At 44.9% G+C, this 20,740-nt stretch overlaps 1 non-coding gene and 1 pseudogene across 1 annotated transcript; one reads left to right on the forward strand and one right to left on the reverse strand.

The window, feature by feature from the left end:
* LOC124788584 overlaps nucleotides 1-20,740 on the forward strand; it is a 66,147-nt pseudogene that overhangs the window by 15,361 nt on the left and 30,046 nt on the right.
* On the reverse strand, nucleotides 158-232 carry Trnat-ugu. The gene has a single exon. It is a non-coding gene; the product is annotated as a tRNA-Thr (tRNA).

The raw sequence follows: 20,740 nt of genomic DNA on the forward strand, positions 1-20,740 counted from the left end.
CGAATTTCACTAATTTTCAATGACATTGGACTTCAAACGGGATAGAAATTCCTTCTATAAGCGAATAAAGGCTCATCTAAATCAAATGATAATTAAATGGACACCCTCGCTGCAAACAGGCGTTGATGTACTTCATTGGGGATATGTTGAAAATGTGTGCCCCGACCGGGACTCGAACCCGGGATCTCCTGCTTACATGGCAGACGCTCTATCCATCTGAGCCACCGCGGGCACAGAGGATAGTGCGTCTGCAGGGACTTATACCTTGCACACTCCCCGTGAGATCCACATTCCCAACATGTCCACACCACTACATTCGTAGTGCGCCTAATAGATGTTTGCCCATCATACTCATTACTGTTCTTTCGGGAACAGATACTACCGTCATATATCATCTAAATCAGTTTGCCGTAGTACACTGTGAAGACAATTGCAGGCGTTGTACATTTCGTCCTCGGTACCTCCTAAAGGCTCACTGCTAACACTAGCACATAATGCTGCAAGTCCTCTTTGGACTTGACAGTAGCTGGCTGGAGACATTTACTGCGGTTCGACGAACTGCGGTTTTGCCTCTTTTCAAAGGACGCAAGGCGTCGACTGCATCGACAGCCCAATGACAAGATAAACAGGCAGTGTAGTGCAGGCCAGAGGTAGTTGTGTGAGGTTTTGGGGGTGTTTTTCCTACCGTGTCTTGGACCCATTCATTGAAGTTACCGTGAACTTGAAACGGAACGTTTATTTCAACGTTCTCGGAGACCATGCGTCACCGTTTCTGTTAAATCTCCATGACTGATTTGCCGTTGACACTCCCGTTTTCTGCCGGCCGGAGTGGCCGAGCGGTTCTAGGCGCTTGAGTCTGGCATCGCTCGACCGCTAAGGTCGCAGGTTCGAATCCTGCCTCGGGCATAGATGTGTGTGATGTTCTTAGGTTAGGTAGGTTTAAGTAGCTTTAAGTTCTAGGGGACTGATGACCTCACACGTTAAGTCCCATAGTGCTCAGAGCCATTTGAACCATTTTTTTGAACTCCCGTTTTCTAAGCTGACAACACCAGTGTTTGCACGGAGTTTTGTCACAGTTACAATGACACGATTGCGGAGATGGAATGTTCTGACATATCTGCGGAGCCTGAAACACTTCAGGAAGTTTTTATTTTCAGGTTCTTTGGTTTCGCCAACTCACAACCAAACTCACATTCCAGCCGAACCTAGAAATCGTCTGAGGATGGGCAAACCAACCTGAATCTAGTAAAGGCAAAATAGATTGCAATTACTCTGTCTTCCAATATATATTAAAACTAATTGGCAGTAAGATGTTTCATTTTTAAAAGACATCTGCTTCGCCATTCACTGCAGAAACGGTTTATTTCGCAACTGCAGTTGCGAGCACTGGGTTTTTCAGGTGATATAGCAAAAGATTTTGCTCTAGCGCCTGTGAGACTTTAAAGTCCCCCGATATTTCGTCAAAAACAATTATTTTCACTGTAGAAATACAGTAATACTAAACGACTGCGAAGCTGTGTACATCTTGAAATTATGTTAGTTACGTGCGCAGTTATCCATGTTAACACCCTTCCTCTAAATCCCTACAAATCGTTGTTCTAACTCACTGTTTACATGTGAACTAAGGCTGCTCCAGTTGACATGTAAACAGTGTGTTGGAACATTGATTTGTAACGATTTATAGGAAGGATGTTATCATTGGTAGCTGTGTAAGTAATATACATCATTTCAAGATGTACAGAGTGTCGCATTCGTCTGATGTTACTGTTTTTCATAGAGGAAATGCTTGTTTTTGACGATGACATGTTTAACATGTCGGAAGATTTTAAAGCTGTCATGTGCTACAGCAAAATCTTTCGCACTGCCACTTGAAAATGGCCCAAAGGCCGAAATTGCAATTGTGACATAAAAAATTTCTAGTCAACGGTGGATATGATGTCCTTTAAAACTCTACATGACTGTGAACCCCGACGATGAGAAGTCAATCAGGTGATAAATCGTTAGCGTGCCTGTATGCTACCTGCAAGAAGCCGCCTTCCCAGCAAGAGCCCCACGCCCGACAGAAACGCCTCTCCGCAGAAGTGTCACTCCGTTAAAGTTTACAACCGAGTTCACAATTTCTGGTTGTACGAACGCTCAAGCATCCTATGGTACCTCGACTGCCGTGCTAGATCACCCGATTGAAGTGCCATAAAAAATGTCTGTAATTACTGGCAACAAAAATTATAACGTAGTTATCAACATCCCTGCACTCCGGTAAATCTACGAGATATAATCACAGTAGTTTCAGCATGATGCGGCATTCCTGAATAATGATTTGAGCTCTTCGTTGACGAAATGATGTCTTTATCAAGGCAAAAGCCTGTGTTATTCGAGATTGTCGTAATATCTCCAGGGGCGATTTTTTTTTTTTTTTTTTTTTTTGCCCAATGTGCTCAACGTGTTCTCGATTCTGTGAAAGAATAGCTGCGAGGCCAGCGCTGAGAAATGTTGTAGGACATCCAAAAAACGTACGTCATTGTCTTCATAAAGACGGAACGGACTTCTACCGCAAAGTCATATTCAGACGGCCACATGCAAAGCTGTTTATGAAATGTACAAACTATCGCACATCAGAGGCACCGAATGTAAGTGGATGTTTGTCCATCAGACATCAAATAATGTGAAAAAGGGGATACTCGTGATAAGCCACGAATCAAATTATCCCGGTCTTCTAGCAGAGTCGAATTTCAAGAGTCGAAGATTTTCGCCAGAAGCACCTAACTATAGAGGCTGCTGGTATGGTGTCTTATACTCAGCCGGCCGAAGTGGCCGCGCGGTTCTGGCGCTGCAGTCTGGAACCGCGAGACCGCTACGGTCGCAGGTTCGAATCCTGCCTCGGGCATGGATGTGTGTGATGTCCTTAGGTTAGTTAGGTTTAACTAGTTCTAAGTTCTAGGGGACTAATGACCTCAGCAGTTGAGTCCCATAGTGCTCAGAGCCATTTGAACCATCTTATACTCAATAGTTTGGTTTACCTACCTACATTGTCCTCACCTACAGGCAAGAAGACACAGAATTTTGGATATCATATCAGAGGTTAAGGGATGGAGGACCGCTGGCATCGCTGCTGCTCGAGTTGGACGCAAATTTTTCCCCCAGTTGCCAGGGGGAATCTCGCTCTCGAGCGCCCGTCTCAGTTTACCGTTAAGGTGGCAGTCGATGTTCTGCATAAAGTTTGTTACATATTCTGATCTCAACGGCCTGCTTGATGACATAATCACATTTTATTTTATACCTGTCTGAGAGTCTGTACTTAGCAGCTGATGTTCGTACTTCGTGAGAGCAATTCAGTTACAGTATTATAAATTCATACTTTTACGGAACGCGTTTGCGTCTACATCTACATACATACTCAGCAAACTTTTGTGAAGTACAAGGCAGGTCACGGTTCCCATAGTACCACGCTCTGTAATTGGTCTAGTTTTGCTCTCGCAGCCCCCGTGGGAGCGATACGTAAGGGGTTGTAGTGGATTCAGAGATTACTTACTCGGTACTTAGTCTTGAAGCTTTGGAATGTATGTGTCTACTAGTTCAGGGTTTCCAGCGGGACAAAAACCATATAACCATCGATGCTGTCCTATCAATATCCCCCCTTAGCCCTATTCAGTATTAGTTGGATACACTTCAGCAGTATTTTAGGGTGCTTCGCATGAGTGTTTACTTAGTAATTTCCTTCGTAGAGGTATTGCATTTACTCAGTGTGGTGCCAATGAGCCGAAACCTAACGCCTTCTTTACGTACGATCCATCCTACGTGATCATCGCAATTCATATCTCCACAAATTGTTACACTCTGCTATTTGTATGGATGGGATTACTCCAGTTGTCACTAATGGATATTACAGTAGCAGAATAATACATTCTTGCGTTTTATGAACATTTAAAGCAACTATTTAACAACTTTCAAATCCAACCAAGATCTGAGTGAACATTTGTACAGCTTCTTTCAAACAATACTTAATCAAAGATAGATGAACCATCAGCAAAATTTCTGACGTTACTATCAATATCGTCTGTCCGGTTATTAATATTCAGTATGAACAAAAGGAGTCCCTTTACACTTTCCTGGGTCACCGCTGAAATTGCTTCTACTACTCCCGTCAGTGACTCTCCTAAAATAACCTGATGAGGCCTGCCTACTACAAAATTGAGTCTAATCACAAATTTCGTTTGATTTCCGTGTCGCCCTATTTTCGTCAATAAGCGTGGCTGTGATACTGACTCAAATGCTTTTCAGAAGTCAAGAAATGCTGCAGCTACCTGACGATTCAGGGTCTCAGGATGTCACATGAGAAAAGTGCGAGATGTGTTTCGCATGGCCGAAGTTTTCGGATTTCTCGCTAATTGGCATGATGCGATACTTCATTATGTATGAGATCAGAATATGATCTAATAAGGAGACCATGTGTTTTGATAAGTTTTAGATATGTGGTAGACGGGCAGTTCCTGATTTCCTGGCTACGGATTTCCATGCAACGGCGCCTAATTTAGGAGAAAATGTATGTTGAAGTTTTACGCGTACCTTCAATACACGTATCTTTAATTTTACTAAGAGCAACCGACAGTAGCGCAGCGTCTAATTTTCACGGCTACCCCGTTGGCAATACGGGATCAAATCCTGCCCGAGTACTTCTTTTATTTTCTTTCTTTTTTTCAACTTCATCATACAGAATACCACTAATAAGAGTAGTAACACCATATATGTCATCATAGATAGACGAAGTATGTCATCTCTAATTTTGATCCCGATAACGTGATCGATGGCGATCAAACTGGATGCCAATACCAATCGACGTATAATAGATCCCTAGCGTAGCAAGGAGTGAAAACGTATTTGAACAACATTAGTCTTTCCTGCAGAGCAGAATATGCTATAACTGCGTCAGCAAAGATGTTTTCTAATGTCTGAAAATATCACCGTGGAAGTTCACGAATGGTTCTTAAAATGTGACATTCGTCCGTAGATGGGGCAAGAAACTTCATTGATTTGTGGACAGGGTAGATTGATGAGATACTTTACTATCAGACCTTTGCAGATGAAAGAAAACCGTGGAGCCGCACCATAATACACTACTGGCCATTAAAATTGCTACACCATGAAGAAATGCAGATGATAAACGGGTATTCATTTGACAAATATATTATACTACAACTGACATGTGATTATTTTCACGCAATTTGGGTGCATAGATCCTGAGAAATCAGTACCCAGAACAACCACCTCTAGCCGTAATAACGGCCTTGATACGCCTGGGTATTGAGTCAGAGCTTGGATGGCGTGTACAGGTACAGCTGCCCATGAAGCTTCAACACGATACCACAGTTCATCATGAGTAGTAACTGACGTATTGTGACGAACCAGTTGCTCGGCCACCATTGATCAGAGGTTTTCAATTGGTGAGAGATCTGGAGAATGTGCTGGTCAGGGCAGCAGTCGAACATTTTCTGTATCCAGAAAGGCCCGTATAGGACCTGCAACATGCGGTCATGCATTATCCTGCTGAAATGTGGGGTTTCGCGGGGATAGAATGAAGGGCAGAGCCATGGGTCGTAACACATTTGAAATGAACGTCCACTGTTCAAAGTGCCGCCAATGCGAACAAGAGGTGATCGAGACGTGTAATCAATGGCACCCCACACTATCACGCCGGGTGATACGCCAGTATGGCAATGACGAATAAACGCTTCCAATGTGCGTTCACCGCGATGTCGCCAAACACGGATGCGACCATCATGATGCTGTGAACAGAACATGGATTCACCCGAAAAAATGACGTTTTGCCATTCGTGCACCCAGGTTCGCCGTTGAGTACACCATCGCAGGCTCTCCTGTCTGTGATGCAGCGTCAAGGGTAACCGCAGCCATGGTCTCCGAGCTGATAGTCCATGCTGCTGCAAACGTCGTCTTGCAATCGTCCCCATCTGTTGACTCATGGATCGAGACGTGGCTGCACGATCCGTTACAGCCATGCGGATAAGATGCATGTCATATCGACTGCTAGTGATAAGAGGCCGTTGGGATCCAGCACGGCGTTCCGTATTACTCTCCTGAACCCACCGATTCCATATTCTGCTAACAGGCATTGTATTTCGACCAACGCGAGCAGCAATGTCGCGATACAGTAAACCGCAATCGCGATAGGCTACAATCCGACCTTTATCAAAGTCGGAATCGTGATGGTAAGCATTTCTCCTCCTTACACGAGGCATCACAACAACGTTTCATCAGACAATGCTGGTCAACTGCTGTTTGTGTATGAGAAATCGGTTGGAAACTTTCCTCATGTCAGCACGTTGTAGGTGTCGCCACCGGCGCCAACCTTGTGTGAATGCTCTGAAAAGCTAATCATTTGCATATCACAGCATCTTCTTCCTGTCGGTTAAATTTCGCGTCTGTACCACTTTATCTTCGTGGTGTAGCAATTTTAATGGCCAGTAGTGTAATTATGTTGCAGGAATTCACTCCACTTTACCATCCCGAAAAAGACTCAAAATACTCCTGACTTGCTGTACACAAATAGAGAAATCGATTCGAGGGAATTTTCCATAAAAAATTCTTTGATTCTGCATCAGTTTAGTGCTTTCGCAGGAATGATGGAACGCTCATTGTTCGGATCGAATTTCATTGAATAGAGATTCTTTTAAATTCAAACGAACCGTGTTTTCCGGTATCGCTTTTGAAAATTCCGTGGCCCGGCAAGACACTACTTTTCATTAAATGTGCATGGTGCTTATAAGAGAAGTACCGTCCGAAATTCTATTCTAAGAGAGCAGTCGCAGTAGGAGATAGTGAGTAGGATGATTCCGTAATCTGTAAGAAACGGGATATACATTTGAAGGTAATTTGCTGCAATAACTGATTTGTTAATGAACTAGCTGTACCCGGTCACGCTTTGCTGCAGCTCGGTCTGCTTAAATGGAAAAGAAGAAATGAGAAAACACACGGTTCTAATACATATGGGAATTGGATATACATCCTAATGTCCCCCTCTCCCCTATCTCTCCATCACCTTTTACTCCCTTTCTTCGTTCATCTCCTCCTCCTCCTCCTCCTCCCCCCCCCTCTCTCTCTCTCTCTCTCTCTCTCTCTCTCTCTCCCATCACCTCCTCCCCCCCTCCCCCTCCCAAGGGGCTCCCACTCATTGACGGGTTCGTGCTTTTCTACCACGGGGCCCGAGCCTTTGCAGCATCTTTTCCCTTCCGTGCTGCATGTATATCCTCTTGCTGTTCTTTTTCCACTCCCTTAGGGTACATGTCTGGGGTGTCATTTTGAATGTTCCGCATTGTCTGTGGCTGACAACAACAATATCACCACTGTTTTCCGTTACCTTTTCCCTTCTTTGTTTCCCTTTTTCTCTCGTTTCTCCACTTCGGCGTTTGAGGTTCCTCTTTTCCTTCCTTCTTCCTTCCTGAAGGCCAGCCCATGAATAACAGGTGGCTTAATGCGTAATTCCCAGCGCCACGTCGACAGGGTTTGCACATACCCCCCTGGTATACGCCAGGCCCAGGGAGGGGTGATTGCCTGAGCTTCACAAATTGCCAGTTGGTCCCTATGTCATATGTTCGGCAGGTGTGACATGAGGTGTGAACAATCACCTAAGGTGGGTGCGCCCCCTTGTGAAGTTCTTTTAACAGTTTCAACACTTCCTTTGTCATGTGGGTGAACTTCTGACGGCTCTACGGGACAAAGATCCATTCCCCAATTTCCGGCCTGCAAGTAGCAGACTGTTATCTTAGACCCTATTGCTATCTCCTACACCTTTGACCGCCATTTTACGAACATTTCGAGTTCTTCCCACTATCACAGTGCCTTCCTCCATCGGAAAGGAGCGGAGGAGGCTCGGGCGATAACCTTATCGTCTCAGAATCGTGACTGCTACAATTCCGCCTTTACTATGAGGGAGCTAGATCATGCTCTCAGTTCATCCCGATACTCCACCCCAGGGCCAGACGCTGTCCACAGTCAGATGCAGCACCTCCCTCTTGCGGGCAAGCACTTTCTGTTTAACACGTACTGCCTCGTCTGGGCAGAGGTCACATTTTCCAGACGTTGGCGCGAAGCCACAGTCATACCCATACCTAAGCCTGTAAGGACAAAACCCTTCTAGCTACCGCCCCATCTCCCTCCCCAGCTGCGTTTGCAAGGTGATGGAATGCATGATTCATGCCTGGCTGGTACGGTGGCTCGAGTCTCGTAATTTACTGACGAATGCACAGTGTGGATTTCGAGCGCGTCATTCTGCAGTTGACCATCTCGTTAGTTTGTGCACCCATGTCATGAATTGTTTTCTGCGGAAATCTCAGACTGTGGACGTGTTTTTCGATTTGGAAAAGCCTAGTACACCTGCTGGAGAACTGGTATCCTCCATACTCTTTACACTTGGGGCTTCCGTGGCCGCCTGCCCCGTTTCCTTCGGCAATTTTTAAAAGACAGAGTTTCCAAAGTGCGTGTGGGATCTGCCGTGTCGTACACCTTTATCCAGGGAAGCGGTGTGGCTCACGGTTCCGTCCTAAGTGTCATCCTCTTTGCTATCGCCATTAACCCTATAATTACCTGTCTCCCGCCGGGCATCTCCCTTTTTGTTGACGATTTTCCATCTATTGCAGTTCTCCACGGACCTGTCTCAGTGAGCGGAGTCTTCAGCGATCTCTTGATCGTCTTTACTGGCACAGATATGAGGATGACATTATTTGTCGGGTAGATGAGACAAGTGAAAAAATAGATAAGTCACTCGGGAATCAACAAAGCTCATCAGAACACAAAATTCAGACTTGAAAAAGAGAAACAAATAAATTTTCTTAGCATTACAATAAAGAAAGCAAATGGCAAACACACATTCAACATCTTTAGAAAACCAACAGCCACAGACACAATGTTACATTCCACGTCTAACCATCCCCACAACCAGAAACTTACAGCACGAAGACGTATGTTACATAGATCAAACAGAATCCCATTCAACAAGAGAAACTATGAAAAAGAAATGAATACAACGCTACAAATAGCTAGAAACAATGGGTATGACACACATGTAGTACACTGGCTCAATCAAAAAATAAAAACACGAATACAAAACAAACACAACATTTCCAGAATACAAGAGAACTCATAAACTTACACACTCAACGAATACAGACAATGACAACACCACACAGAAAAGAACCGGATGATATACCACGACTTACACACATAAACAAACACATCGAGTTGCAAACATCCTAAAGAGACAGCGCTGCCAAATAGCATATAAGACTGGGGAAACCCCCCAGTCACACCTAAGCCAACCAGCTACCTAGAGGGACAAATTCCAGCCATCAGGAATATATAAACTTCAATGTCAAAGCTCTGATGCAGCACACATAGGTATGACATGCAGGAATTTTAAAACACGATAAAAAGAACATACCAAGTGTTGGAAGTACGAAACAGACCATTTCACATTTGCAGAACACTTAACATACCATAACCACCATCCAACAAACATGGAACAAGAAATTAAAATAATGAGAATAAGCTACCATGACAAACATCTTATAAATGCAAGAAAATTTCCACATTCAGAAAGCCATCGCTGAAAACAAATATGTGATAAATGAACAAACACACGCCAGCACAGGCTCCCTGCTACACTTAATAAAAGAAATAACATACAAAATCGTCCCTCTCACACAACGAGGAAAAAAATACCCCCCTCCCTCCCCTTCGCCTTCTGGACACACACACACACACACACACACACACACACACACACACACACATAAAACGCATACTCACAGATCACAGGTACTTCAAAAATTACAATTAAAAGCTAGCAATAACATCTGACAGTTGGCAAGACAAACTAAAACAGTGCATCAAAACAAGTGTTCAGTTCCTAGTGCTATAAAATGTGGGTAAAAAAACCACAAGTGGTATTTGTAAGAAAAGGAACGACACCAAAAACGGAACAGGAGAGTTACATGTAGAAAATCGTCCCCGCAACTTGTAACTACAGTTCAAAATATTACTACATAATAGCAAAAACCAACTACCAGAACTGTTTATAACTTATAGGTATATTGAGCAAAACGTAAACTAAATAGTAAAAATATGTACATATTCCAGGCCACTGAAGATACCTTGCAAAAAACTGAGGCGAAACGCGTATGACACGAAAATTGTGTTTTATTCAGTTGTAGTCAGACGTTCCATAAGGCAGAACTTATCACTATACCGTAATCTATGTGCGCTGTACACCACCCATCCCTTATTACAACGGGTGCAGGAAAACTGTCACTTGTTCTTTCTTGGTGGAGCCACTGTGAAGTTTGTGTGGGTTCCTGGTCGTGTCGGTCTGCCAAGAAACGAGGTTGCTGATGTTGCTGCCAAGGCTGCAATCCCCGTACCTCAGCCCACTAGTTCCCATGTTCCCTCCAACGACCTCTGTGTTGCTGTCTGTCAGGAGGCGGTATCCCATTGGCATCGCCATTCGTCTTCCCTTCAAGAAATAAGCTCAGGATTATTAAGCCTCTCCCAGCGTCTTGGACGACCTCCTCTCGGCCCTCCTGCCGGGATGAGGTCATTTTAACTCGGCTGTGTATTGGGCACTGCCTTTTTCAGCCACCGTCGTTTGATAAGTGGCGCTCCCTCACCACTTTGTGCACATTGCGCCCAAGTTTTAAGTGTCCGCCACTTCCTGATGGAATGTCCATTTTTTAACCGTTTACGTTCCCTCATGGGTTTGCCGTCTGAGTTAGCGACCGCTTTAGCAAATAACTCGCGGGCTGACGACTGCGTTTTACTCTTTATCCGTCAAAGCACTATGGCGAAGGCCATTTAAATTTGAGTTTTGGACCTGCATTTATGTACGGTGTCTTTAGTAGCCCTTTCTTCTCGTCCCTGTTCTTAACTGTCTACTCTCATGTTATTTGGGACAGCGATTTAGTCATTTTTAACTCCTGTTTTCTTCTATAGTTTTGACGTGGGTGCGTGTGACCCCAGTTGTTTTTGCGCCCTAAAACAAAACCTCCTCCCCCCTGTCCATCTTCTCCTCCCCCTCTCTCCATATCTTCTCCTGTCCCCTCTCTCTTCCTCTTTTTTCATCAGCCCCGCCCTCTCTCCTCCCCCCTTTCCCTCTCTCCCGCTCCCTCTCTCCCTCCCTCTCCTCATGCCTGTACTTCTCTCGCTGACCACCTCCTCCTTCCTGTTTCCTACGTCCATTTCCTGCCACCTCACTGTTCATCTGCTCTTCGCCCATCTCTCTGACCTTCAGCCTTGTTTGTTATTTTTCAAGTTCAGATGTTGTAATAATTTTCTGATCACAAACCAGTAGGCCATAACACAAAAGTCTTGTTTGCTAATAACGTTTTGCTATTATATTAAAGGATTAGGTACCTAAATAGACGCCTATATTAGAATTAACGTTATGTCAAAATTTCAAAGCAATCCGTGAAGAACTTCCTGAGATTTGAGATTTTGAAGAAACGAACGTTTAAAATTTGATTTACATAGATTTACTATGACGCAAATGACTAATTTTGAATAATTTTGCTTGACATATATTATTTAATGATATATCTGTTGAAAGTGATAATCAAAAGCATGATCAGTATTTGAACCCGTTCCGCCAGCACGGTAGCCGTCAACCTTACCTGTTGCACTGCACTCGCTGGCCACATTGTAAGTAACCTTTCGTGAATAGGAGGTGGGCGTAAAACTTCAACATCCATTTCTTCGAAAATTGGGGGCTCTAGCCCGAAAAGCCGCTAGGCAGGTAATCTGTTCAGGTGCCTCTATAACTTACCCAAGACTCATCAAAATCGGTGATTAACAGATCTGATGATCGCCTTGTAAGATTCTACGGTAAAGGAATATCAAGAATGTTGCACGGTAGTTTTGTGGATCACTCTGCTATACTTCTCGTAATCAGCTGTGACCTTTGCTTTCTTCCTGTTCTTGGGCAAAGGTTTTGGCCCAGACATTACAACATGTCGTGGTTAGTAGAGCGCTAACACTGACGCGTCTCGTGGTAAGCGCCAATTATTGTTAGTACCGCACAGCTTTTCCGGATGATAGGTTACCAGCAGTGTCTGTCTGTATCCACTTTGGAATGCAACATCACGCCACTCGCTTGTCCTGGTAAGTGGAGGGGAGGGTCATCGATCCCCGGAGGGTGCCTTTCACTGGCCATTCCTCCCCTCTTACCGTCTAGTCTCCCACAATGGCCCTTGCTCCGCACGTCCTGACCGCAGACAATTTGCGGCCACTGTACACGCAATAGTCGCGTGTCCGCCCACGCGTCCCGGCGCTATTTCCGTCTGTGATGGAAGAGCTGGCCTCGCAGACCGCAGTCCGCGGTTCGATACACCCTGCGAGGTGAAGGACACGCTCCGCTTCATACACGCTGTGCCACAGGACGCATTTGTCCCAATCTAGGTATTTCTCTGCAACGTGTGGCTATATTAAGACAAATATATTATGTTTACACTTTGCTGAAAACGCACATTTTTTCAATGTTTTAACCAAACACTGTTATATACAGAATGTAGCCTAATTAATAGCGAAACCTGACACTGGCGGAAGTACACCATAACTGAACCTGAGTCCGAGCCGTTTGCGAGCTATTAGCGGCCACTGACTTCAGTATGAAATTTTGTCCTAGTTAATAGAAACGTACTTGATACATTTTCCATTAGGCCCTCAGCTAATTGGGCTCAAATCTGACGGAAAGTCACTTACTGTTGATTTACCACATCAACAATGTTTCTAACTGAATGTGCAGTTGAGAATGACTCACATTCTCAGTGTCAAGGCAGACAAATAAGATCGTACAGTCACTGTAGGCACCAACAAAAATATTTCTACACATGTAAATACCAACATCGACCAATAAGATAATGAAACCGACAAGGACACAAGCATTACAAAGCTAGATGGCAATTTTTTCACTTAAACATCAATAATCCTCCATCTTGAGAATTCGTTTAAATATTTTCCATTCCGTTGTAGCAGGTTGGTACAGCAACCGGTTTTTAAAATACACCAAGGAAAAAAATCCCAACACCAAGAAGGAGTTGGGCGATATAAACGACAGTTGGTAGGCGTGTTTCTACTTCTGAAAAATGATAGCTATTCAAATTTCGCCGCAGTCGCCTAAGTGTCGCTAGTGGCACCACTATGAGGATGCAGATCAGATTTGCTTTAAATACACGCTGTAACGACTGTAAGACTTAGTCACACTACGTGATCAAAAGTATACGGACAAGTGGCTGAAAATGACATACAAGTTAGTGGCGCCCTCCATAGGTAATGTTGGAATTCAATATAGTGTTGGCCCACTCTTAGCCTTCATGACAGCTTCTTCTCTCGCAGGTATACGGGAAGGGATCTTGGGGAATGGCAGCCCGTTCTTCACGGAGTGCAGCACTGAGGAGAGAGATCGATGTCGGTCGGTGAGGCCTGGCACGAAGTCGGAGTTCCAAAACATCCCAAAGGTGTTTTGTAGGATTCAGCTCAGGACTATGTGCAGGCCAGTCCATTACAGGGATGTTATTGTCGTGTAACCACTCCGCCGCAGGCTGTGCATTACGAACAGGTGCTCGATATGTTGAAAAATGCAATCGCCATCCCCGAATCGCTCTTCAACAGTGGGAAGCAAGAAGGTGTTTAAAAATGTAGGCCTGTGCTGTGATAGTGCCACGCATAACAATTGCATTCCATAAATTTCATTACGCTACATTATTTTGGTATAGTGTGTGTGTGTGTGTGTGTGTGTGTGTGTGTGTGTGTGTGTGTGTGTTTTTCGCCAGAATATATAGTAATACTTGTGTGCGCGCCAAACGGACTTTGTGCTGTGTGGGGCTCCCACCGCTTTCATTTCGTAAGCGTGGTCCAATTCTGCGCTGCTGTGAGAGAGCGTACTGCCGTGGTTAAGGTTCACTTTCCATTTTGCGAAGCTTTATGCCGGACCTGTTAAACATCGTTACTTTTGCGCCCATTTTCCATTGTACATGGCTTTATGACTAGGGGGTTACACAACCGTTACTCTTGCCCCCATTTACCGTTTTATGTGGCTTTATGATGGGTGGATTGTGTGTCCAACTAATGCTACACAATATGATGATGACCCAAAAGGGCATATTAAATAACTTAGCAAACCAAGACTGTTTTTATTCTGAAATATCGGAATTTGTTATTGATGATGTGTTCCTTGTCTTAAATTGCTGAGGTTTGAGTACCCTCTTGAGTGACTTATTTTGACCAAAGAGAATACTCTGAAAACTGAATCTCTCGCAGTAGCGGCGTCTGGGACGGTGAGGTTCTTAAGCCTCGTGCACACCTAGCGACAAAGTCGCGCGACATTTTATACAGGAAAATACTCATACGTTATATGGGGAGAGTCCCTAGACAATGTCGCGAATCCACACCTTTCGAGTCAGTTGCACTACAGAAATCGTCATAGATTAAAAGAAACGGGTTATAACTGGAATCAAGTGGCAAATACCAAATAACAACAACAATGACGGTACAAAATTATTTATTATAACATGTGGTATTAATGTATGGATGAGGTAATATTAATTTACTGAATATACGTACAATGCTTATTTAGACTTAGGAATAGTACTTACATATGCATAGAGATCTAATAATTTTCATTATAGCACAGTTATCTTACAATATAAACAGCGAAATAAAATAAATCTTACTTCATTGGCATTTCTTCATCGCAGTTTGTATAGCGATTTCCCACAGATTCCACATCTTGTAGTAAAAATTGTAGTGGGTGGTAAACAAACCGGTTTGACTTTTTCGAAGAAGAACCACTTTACTTTATGGTAGCAGCTTCTTGTGCTGTCTTGGCTTGTAATCTCAAATTGCGTAGTTTTTCCCAAGTTGCGTTGTCACTTCGTGTTTCTTGGCCAAATGCTCTGGAGTTTGCCTCCTTTTGCTACTGTTTTGTAATCTTGGGGTTTCACATCCCAAAGACATGAAAAGACCTGAAATTCTGTTATTCCAATGGACTGGAAATAACACCTAACCAGCTGTAAAATACGAATATATTAAAGGTGCCAATGGTTTCGACAGTTTTAAAACTTTCTGAGGAGGTAATGTGCGTAGAATCACATTATCCACATCCTATGTGGGAGTCGTTGACTCTGTGTGTCGTCCACTTAATCACGATTTAAAATACAAGATTTAAAAGTGATTAAGTGCATGACACGCACATGCACTATACAGGGTCAACGACTCCCACCGTCGATATAGTTACTGTGATACTATGTACACTACCTTCTTAAGAGGACAGCTTTAAAACTGTTGAAACTATCATCAAGGTTTAATAAACTTGTATTTTGCAACTGGTTGGCTGTTACTTCCAACGCATTGAAGCTCTTGCATACATGGCCGCTGAAGCGTAGCCATTTTCAAAATCTTAGTCTATTATTTTCAGTGTTGTTTCCATGGCAGGCAAGTGGAGACTAACTCGGGAAACGTATAGAGTACTTATGCCGCGCAACACTGTCGTACGTACTCTGTTCCGATAAGGAAGCCGAGGCTTTTGATTTTTGTATCACGGCGATCGCGGAACGTAAGTTGTGGATGGCCTGTAACTGACAACTACAAAACTAGCAATAAAAATAATTTCCATTTATGTTTCAGAATGGGGTTTTATGTTCGTCCATAACAAGTTGCTGGTAGACCTCAGGCGGGAAAATGAAAATATCAAAATACCGGAAAACAAAGTAAAAGCGTACCTCATTAGCCACATCTATAATTTCTCAGAATAACTGGACTAAGGGATGCAAATTCCGCTTCGTTCAGTGTTATACAGATTCTGACTTAGCCTGTATACTGACAGCTGTTGGTGTTATGTATAAAGTTATATAAATGCTTTGTTTGAAATATTGTACGAAAACTGGGCCAAGTAGATTAGGACGAGATGCAGTGACTATTTTCAAAGTAACTTACTTCTTTTCGTTTGTATATAACATAGAAAAAAACAAAGCCATGTCGAAGTAAATATCATAATTATCACGAAGAGTAGATTAGCACTAGTGATAAATTGTTGTGAATATAATTTATAAGGCTCGCCTACAAAACTAAATTTATGGAACGGTATGTGTGAAAGTATGAATGCATGATACAACGTTTGCCCTTACACCAAAAATACTTGCTCCCATATACCGGGTGATCAAAAAGTCCGTATAAATTTGAAAACTGAATAAATCACGGAATAATGTAGATAGAGGTACAAATTGACACACATGCTTGGAATGACATGGGATTTTATTAGAACCAAAAAATACAAAAGTTCAAAAACTGTCCGACAGATTGCGCTTCATCTGATCACAATAGTAATACTTAGCATAACAAAGTAAGACAAAGCAAAGACGATGTTCTTTACAGGAAATGCTCAAAATGTCCACCATCATTCCTCAACAAAGCTGTATCGAGGAATAATGTTGTGAACAGCACTGTAAAGCATGTCCGGAGTTGTGGTGAGGCATTGGCGTCGGATGTTCTCTTTCAGTATCCCTAGAGATGTCGGTCGATCACGATACACTTGCGACTTCAGGTAACCCCAAAGCCAATAATCGCACGGACTGAGGTCTGGGGACCTGGGAAGCCAAGCACGACGAAAGTGGCGGCTGAGCACACGATCATCACCAAACGACGCGCGCAAGAGATCGTTCAAGCGTCTAGCAATATGGCGCCATCCTGCATAAACATCGTACGTTCCAGCAGGTGTTTATCAGCCAGGCTGGGGATGATGCGATTCTGTAACATATCGGCGTACCTCTCACCCGTCACTGTAGCAGTTACAAAACCAGAATCACGCATTTTCTCGAAGAAAAAAGGCCTGATAACGGTAGATGTGGTAAATTCAACCCATACCATGACTTTCTCGTCGTGCAATGGAGTTTCCACGAGAGTTCTAGGATTTTCGGTAGCCCAAATTCTGCATTTGTGGGCGTTGACAGACACTCGGAGCGTGAAATGAGCTCCGTCGGTCCACAACAAGTTACTGAACCAATCGTCATCTTCCGCCATCTTTTGAAACGCCCACACCGCAAATGCTCTCCGGTTCATTAAATCGCCAGGTAACAGTTCATGATGCCGATGGATTTTGTACGGATAGCATCGGAGGGTACGCTTAATTGCCAACCAAACAGTAGTGTATGGAATGCCTGTGCGACGTGCGACTGCACGAGCGCTGACTTCCCCGTGCATAGACGAACCCGCTACAGTCCCCATTTCTTCGTGAACTGTCTCGGCAGCATAACGCCTTGTGCTCGGTCGGCCACTACGGGGTCTATCGTCTAAACATCCCCTGGCTTCGAACTTCGAAATCATTCTCGCCCCAGCTGCATTTGTCAACGGACCATTACCCGTTCGAATCCCCTTCCTATGGCGATAGGATCGTAACGCTGAACTAGCACATTCCCCATTCTGATAATAGAGCTTCACTAAAAGCGCCTTTTCAGGTGTCAACATCTGGCGCATCTGATTCTCTCTTTCATTACAGCTCCTTTTATACACGATTGTCATGCGCAGTCTCTGACGTTTTGCTGTCCAGCGTCATCTGTCGGACATTTTGCGAACGGTTTTTTTGTTCTAGTAAAACCCCATGTCATTCCAAGCATGTGCGTCAATTTTCACCTCTCTATTTACGTTATTCCGTGGTTTATTAAGTTTTCAAATTTATACTGACTTTTTGATCACCTGGTACAACGCCTGCACGATAATACAAACAGCTCCAGTGAGCTCCCAGAGCAAATTGGCCTTCCTGGCGTTGCCCCGCAGTGGCGACAAACCATACCAGCCGCCAGGTAGCGACCTACTGACCTACTTGGAATAGCACAGTGTGGAGCGTCACGTCTCCTCATTCAACGTCACAGGACAATTCCCGCCCGTGGGTCCCGCGCACCAGGTATAAAGGATGGGAAGCTGCGAAGGAGGAAGCCATTCACAACAAGTATTGTGCTGGAATGCAAGTAAATTATATTGTTAGTGCTGCTCCGTTTGGTCTGTTGCGGTCCTCTCTCTCCTTCCAACCCGTACCAGCCTTTCTGTGTGACCCTACCTGCAGTCCACTCACTTTTCTTTTCCTCGTTTGGTCGGCGGTAGGGGAGACAAGAGCGGAAGCTGGAAATTGCTATGCCGGAGACAGGGTGCACCGGTCGCCGCGGTGAATGAAATACACTCCTGGAAATGGAAAAAAGAACACATTGACACCGGTGTGTCAGACCCACCATACTTGCTCCGGACACTGCGAGAGGGCTGTACAAGCAATGATCACACGCACGGCACAGCGGACACACCAGGAACCGCGGTGTTGGCCGTCGAATGGCGCTAGCTGCGCAGCATTTGTGCACCGCCGCCGTCAGTGTCAGCCAGTTTGCCGTGGCATACGGAGCTCCATCGCAGTCTTTAACACTGGTAGCATGCCGCGACAGCGTGGACGTGAACCGTATGTGCAGTTGACGGACTTTGAACGAGGGCGTATAGTGGGCATGCGGGAGGCCGGGTGGACGTACCGTCGAATTGCTCAACACGTGGGGCGTGAGGTCTCCACAGTACATCGATGTTGTCGCCAGTGGTCGGCGGAAGGTGCACGTGCCCGTCGACCTGGGACCGGACCGCAGCGACGCACGGATGCACGCCAAGACCGTAGGATCCTACGCAGTGCCGTAGGGGACCGCACCGCCACTTCCCAGCAAATTAGGGACACTGTTGCTCCTGGGGTATCGGCGAGGACCATTCGCAACCGTCTCCATGGAGCTGGGCTACGGTCCCGCACACCGTTAGGCCGTCTTCCGCTCACGCCCCAACATCGTGCAGCCCGCCTCCAGTGGTGTCGCGACAGGCGTGAATGGAGGGACGAATGGAGACGTGTCGTCTTCAGCGATGAGAGTCGCTTCTGCCTTGGTGCCAATGATGGTCGTATGCGTGTTTGGCGCCGTGCAGGTGAGCGCCACAATCAGGACTGCATACGACCGAGGTACACAGGGCCAACACCCGGCATCATGGTGTGGGGAGCGATCTCCTACACTGGCCGTACACCACTGGTGATCGTCGAGGGGACACTGAATAGTGCACGGTACATCCAAACCGTCATCGAACCCATCGTTCTACCATTCCTAGACCGGCAAGGGAACTTGCTGTTCCAACAGGACAATGCACGTTCGCATGTATCCCGTGCCACCCAACGTGCTCTAGAAGGTGTAAGTCAACTACGCTGGCCAGCAAGATCTCCGGATCTGTCCCCCATTGAGCATGTTTGGGACTGGATGAAGCGTCGTCTCACGCGGTCTGCACGTCCAGCACGAACACTGGTCCAACTGAGGCGCCAGGTGGAAATGGCATGGCAAGCCGTTCCACAGGACTACATCCAGCATCTCTACGATCGTCTCCATGGGAGAATAGCAGCCTGCATTGCTGCGAAAGGTGGATATACACTGTACTAGTGCCGACATTGTGCATGCTCTGTTGCCTGTGTCTATGTGCCTGTGGTTCTGTCAGTGTGATCATGTGATGTATCTGACCCCAGGAATGTGTCAATAAAGTTTTCCCTTCCTGGGACAATGAATTCACGGTGTTCTTATTTCAATTTCCAGGAGTGTAGTTCGGCTTGCGTCGTGGTCGCGATTTCCTCAGGTCTAGAACGGCCCATAGGCGTGCAGTAAATCCATTACCACAGTCATCTCTGGCTTTTGTAGTCAAACAGTGTTACAGACTTCATTAAAATTCAATAAGTTTTCTTTTAACGTTTATTCCCTACTCCTCCACGTCGAGGAGCGTTATGAATGTTTTTTGTTTTTGGTCTTTTTGGTAATATCCAACGGATTTTCTCAATCATTTTGACGTTTTTATATTTCATATTTTTAATTTTGTGCCGACCTAACATTATTTGAGTACGTAATTGTATTCGGGGCATGATATCTACATCTACATTGATACTCCGCAAGCCACCCAACGGTGTGTGGCAGAGGGCACTTTAGGTGCCACTGTCATTACCTCCCTTTCCTGTTCCAGTCGCGTATGGTTCGCGGGAAGAACGACTGCCGCAAAGCCTCCGTGCTTGCTTGAATCTCTCTAATTTTACATTCGTGATCTCCTCGGGAGGTGTAAGTAGGGGGAAGCAATAAATTCGATACCTCATCCAGAAACGCACCCTCTCGAAGCCAGGACAGCAAGCTACACCGCGATGCAGAGCGCCTCTCTTGCAGAGTCTGCCACTTGAGTTTGCTAAACATCTCCGTAACGCTGTCACGCTTACCAAATAACCCTGTGACGAAGCGCGCTGCTCTTCTTTGGATCTTCTCTATCTCCTCTGTCAACCCGACCTGGTACGGATCCCACACTGATGAGCAATACTCAAGTATAGGTCGAACGAGTGTTTTGTAAGCCACCTCCATTGTTGATGGACTACATTTTCTAAGGACTCTCCCAATTGATCTCAACATGGCACCCGCCTTACCAACAATTAATTTTATATGATCATTCCACTTCAAATCGTTCCGCACGCATACTCCCAGATATTTTACAGAAGTAACTGCTGCCAGTGTTTTTTCCGCTATCATATAATCATACAATAAAGGAGCCTTCTTCCTATGTATTTGCAATTCATTACATTTGTCTATGTTAAGGGTCAGTTGCCACTCCCTGCACCAAGTGCCTATCCGCTGCAGATCTTCCTGACACGTTTTCAAACTCA

This window comes from Schistocerca piceifrons, chromosome 3, assembly GCF_021461385.2.
Source record: "Schistocerca piceifrons isolate TAMUIC-IGC-003096 chromosome 3, iqSchPice1.1, whole genome shotgun sequence".
Classification (NCBI taxonomy): Eukaryota; Metazoa; Arthropoda; class Insecta; order Orthoptera; family Acrididae; genus Schistocerca; species Schistocerca piceifrons.